The sequence below is a fragment of the Triticum aestivum genome, chromosome 7B (assembly GCF_018294505.1).
Source record: "Triticum aestivum cultivar Chinese Spring chromosome 7B, IWGSC CS RefSeq v2.1, whole genome shotgun sequence".
In the NCBI taxonomy this organism is placed as follows: Eukaryota; Viridiplantae; Streptophyta; class Magnoliopsida; order Poales; family Poaceae; genus Triticum; species Triticum aestivum.
In genome coordinates this window covers 398,000,778-398,005,696 of record NC_057813.1, presented here as the reverse complement: position 1 = coordinate 398,005,696, position 4,919 = coordinate 398,000,778, and positions in this window count along the sequence as shown.

Below are 4,919 nucleotides of genomic sequence, written 5' to 3'. Positions count from 1 at the left end.
TACGCATAAGGGAATGTCAACACAAATTTTCATGTACAATGAGTATACATCAATTTGTCATTGGTCTAATCCGGGCTTAGTAGATTGCTCAGAGTATTCCCCGTGACTAGTTTTTTAGTTTCCTTGGAGTTCTATATAAATAGTAGGTCCATTAAGAAAAAAACGGTTGACAATAATTGGATGGCAGGAAGGTGGTTGCAGCATCATCTTTCTAGAGATCAACCATGAGGTTTTGTGGTGATTTTGTCAGTCTTGCAACTTCATGACTATAGTCTCTAGTCTCCAATAGAATGTGCATGTATATGCAATGTTGTAGTAAGGTTTCTAAAATTGTTGATCTATGTCTTATGTAATTCATTTATTCTCATCAAGTTGCCCATATAAATTCTATCAAAAGGAGGCATGTAAGATTTTCATGATTTTGTAATGTCTAGCTAGCAAATTGTTTCTTACTTAAATAAGCACCAAATTATGATAAAGATGGACCTATGGCTTTGTTCAAGATGAGAGTAATAATGGACTTCGTGAGCTTGAGGAATCACTTTATCAACTTTTGCTCATTGACATGTTACATTGGGAATTGACAAACATTTTGTAAGGATTTTCTTGAGAGTAGTCAATATGAACCGATAGAAAAAACACATCTCGTTGCACCCTCCAAGTTTCCTTCTTGCCCTCGGCGCCGCTAGACTAGTTATCGAGCTAAGCCCATGCATTGGTCGATGAAAGTGGTGGTCGGGAGGTCTCCACTCTGGTAGCCTTCCCCGACGAGATGCGGTCTACAAGCAGTGGTTTGAGGCAAAGGGTATGGTCGATGTCGGTGGTTGTGATCCCGTCTGCAGGTACGCGGGCGTCGGCCGGCAACAACGACCTTATGTGTCTTAACATGATGATCCTCCGCTTAGGCGCCGTAGTGCTGCACTGTTGGGCGGTTGTCACGAGGGGCAGAGGGTGGTAGACCATCAGATCCAACGATAATGGCAAGCATGCTTGCTAGTTGATTCTGCCGCTATAGGGGAGGACGAAGGAGTAAGAGAACGGTATAGACTGCCAGAGTGTCCCAAATTGGATTTTGGTGGTGCACCTTCCTTCCTTGTCAATTTTTGTCGTGTGTGCAATGAGGGCCTTCACCGTCCGGAGGCTTTCGTGGCGACCGACTTTTGTTGTGGCTTGGCTGCTTGCTTGTGCAGGCATGGTCTTCACTTGCGTGTTTGTAGGATCGAAGTAGGTCTAGAGCGAGGTGATTAGACTACTTGACAAAAACCTAGCCTTTTCCTAATTTTAGTTATTGACAAATTTTAGCAATTCTGGCAAATCTACTAACACCCTACACATGCAAGTCTAATAGAGTAGGAGCGAAAAATAAAGACTTTGCACACGAAAGTAGAGGAAGGATTTGGAGATAATCAAATGCAATGAAGATACGGTGATTTTTGTTGTGGTTTCGATAGGTGGTGCTATCATATGTCTATGTTGATGGAAACTTCAACCTACTGAGGGTTACGGCAGCAGGAGTCCATGGAGGGCTCCACCCACGAAGGGTCCACGAAGAAGCAACCTTGTTTATGCCACCATGACTTACACCCATGAAGGACTAGCCTCGCTTGGGATAGATCTTCACAAAGTGGGTGCTCCATGCCCTTACAAACTCATTGGTTCACTCCATAATTGTTGAAGGCTCCCAAGTGACACCTAACCAATCTAGGAGACACCACTCTTTAAAAGATAATAGATGTTGTTGTTATTGATGAACTCCTTGCTCTTATGCTCCAAAAGATAGTCTCCTCGACACTCAAACACTCTCTTGCGGATTTAGCTATGTGGTAGGAGAGGAATTTGAGTGGTGTCGGGGGGATGGCCCCCGGGCAGGCAAGGGAACCCGGATCCCTTTTTGAAACATCGGGGCAGGCCAAACCCCTCAAACCCGGCATGCCACTCCGATGGCTCCCCAACGCGAGCCGGACATGTGCCGCAATCCGGCCTAGCTGGCTGGCGCATGCCGGCCGGTCACAAGAAGTCAACTCCCAGCAACAAGTGGGCGTGGCTACAATGCACCCCCTTTACGCCGGCCCTGGTGGGAGGGCAACAGTGCATCCCATGCCCCCGCCCGGGGCGGGCGGTGTCTCAGCGGCGTAACCCTGTAGTAGGGCGGTGCTGGCAGCCCCTTGACGCCTGGCGAGACGTGCCAAAGTACCGAGCAGCCGGTCGTACCCGCACCCGGCGGCCCTGGTACGCCCCGCACCCGACGGACCCGGCAAGCCCGGTGGCCCCCACTGTCGGCTCCCAGACGCTGACACTAGGGCCCCGCGCCCATGTAACATCACATTGTAACCCCGGGGGGGTCGGCCTATAAGACCCCCCCGGTGCCCCTTCATGCCAAGGGTCGATCCTTAGAACACACACCCAGACACACGTACGGGGCAGAGCAGAGGACCAGTTCCCTCTTCCTTCTCCACCCAAACAGCTCCAGGAGCAACTCTGTAACCAGTCACCTATCATTCATTGGGCAGGACTAGGGGTGTTACCTCCCACGGAGGGCCCCGAACCAGGGTACGTCTCATGTCACACACCAGCACGTGCCAACCTAGACTATGAAACCCACTGGTGCCCTTGTGTCTCCCTCCACTTTTAGCCATCCCATGGCATCTGTCGTGAGATCACCACAACAGTTGGCGCCCACGGTGGGGCCACTCGCGGCGCCTGCCAGAGTCAAGTTCCAGATGAGGCCCTTCACCTGCTTCGGCGAGTGCATCGTGCACGGTGTGGTCCCTGCATCTGGTGCTACGCTGTCAGCTTCGCCGCGGGCTCCATCGTCCTCTTCGACACGTTCCGCATCTCCGTCATGCTCGTCCCCGACGAGTACCCTAGCGGGGTTCTCAACGTCACTGACTCCCCCGCCTGCATCGGCTGCGACATCCCCAGCGACGTGGCGGATCCTTGCACCCGCATGGAGATGCTCACCACCGGCTCTACCTCCACCTCTCCCAACGCCAAGGCTGCCGCAACCAAGGCCGCAACGGCTCGTGCTGGCCGGGCAGACCCATTGCACGTGACACTGGAGAACCTCAAGATCCCCATCGCCACCGACGTTGACGCCACCCAGGCTAGGGCCCGGCTCGACGAGGAGCACGTGCGCCTGCTGGACGAGGCCATGATGCTTGCGGCTACACAGCGTCAGCCGGAGTGCGCCTAGCGGGAGCGCGACATCACGCACGGTTTTACGCCGGCCACAGCCGAGCCTAGCTGGGTCGCCGAGGGGCATGCCCGGGCCGAAGCTCTCAGTTGTGTGCTGGGCGTGATCCCGCCCGTCTACGACTCCCTCATTAAGAACATGCGCGCCGCGGAGGTGGTCGCAGAGGGACTGGAACTCCTGCAGAGTGAAGAGTTGTAGCAGCGACAACAGTGCATCCGTGAGCTTCTCGCCGTTACAAACGCGCAGCAGAAGTGCCTTGACTCCGCCCCGGTGGCTCCCGCGGCGTCCGTCTCACACCGCTCCAAGGACCCCGAGCGGAACACGATGTCTTCTCCGCATCCCAACGAGGGCCAGTCCGCCAGGGCCCGGAGTAGCTGAACCCGGCACAACCGCGCCCTCACCGTTGCCGACACCCAAGACGGCGGGCCGGCTCAAGATACCCGACGCCGACAAGAGGCTCCCCAGTCACTCGGATGTCCCACCCAGTCGGCTTCAGCCGGGCCGGCTCCCCGCGGCCTGGTCGCCAGCTGGCTGGGCCTGCGCGACATCAACAACAATGATGCTCGCCACCGCATCGAGCAGCTGGCTCTTACCCTCTAGCTGGAGGAGGAGGACGCGGTCGGTCCAAGCTGCTTCAGCCCGCGCATTCGAGACGAGCCTTTCACCAAAGGGTTCATTCTCTCCCACGACACCCCCAAGTACAACGGTACCACCAAGCCGGAGGAGTGGCTCATTGACTACACCACCGCCATCGGCATTGCGGGTGGAAACCGACACCTAGCCGTGTGTTATGCGCCCCTCATGCTGCAGGGCTCGGCCCGGACGTGGCTGATAGGATCAACTCCTGGCTCGACTTCGAGTAGGCGTTCGTGCGCAACTTCACCGGCACCTACAAGCGGCTTGGTTGGCCTCGCCAACTCGCCATGTGCGTGCAGGGGCCGGAGGAGACCGGCCGCCAATACCTCACACGCTGGACCGAACTCCGGAACAACTGTGTGGGGGTCCATGAGGTCCAGGCCATCTAGTACTTCATTAACGGGTGCCGAGATGGCACCCTGCTCAAGCACAAGCTTCTACGCTCCGAACCAACCATGATGGCCGCGCTCATGGCCACGGTGGACAAGTACGCCACAACCGACACCGCCATGAAGGTTCAAGTAGTGGTGGATGTGTTGGGTTCTACGATAGGGTGCGTCGACTGCAAATTAAAAATTCCTACGCGCGGAACAACCAAGAAAATGCTACAGGAGATGGATCACAGATCGTTACCACTAGACGCGCACTACCGTGCAGCGGAAGTAGAGTTGAGGCAGCGCGTTCCCTGAGTCGCCTTGCGTTCTCGGAGTCGTCTCCTCCTAGCCGATCTCCCAGGTAGCCGATCGGATCCCGCGAACAGGTTCGCCGGAGCGGCGCAAGTGCACCGCCTCTAATGGTATCCACGCGTGCAGGAGGAACACCGTGCGGCGGACTGCTAGGTCCGATCACACAGTCGGCGGTGAGTGGAGGTGGCTAGTTGCAACACATGCAAACCCTAGTGACAGCGCCGAAGCGATCAACAACATGAGTGTGCCGCACCTCCACTTTATATAGGCATCCGTCGTGGGCTCAACACTTGGGCCTCGCACAGACCCTAAAGCCCACAAGTCTACTCGGCCACAATCCGAATACAACTCGGATCACATCCGACCAGTGTCCTCAGATCCGACCTCGTAGGTTCCTTCCCTTA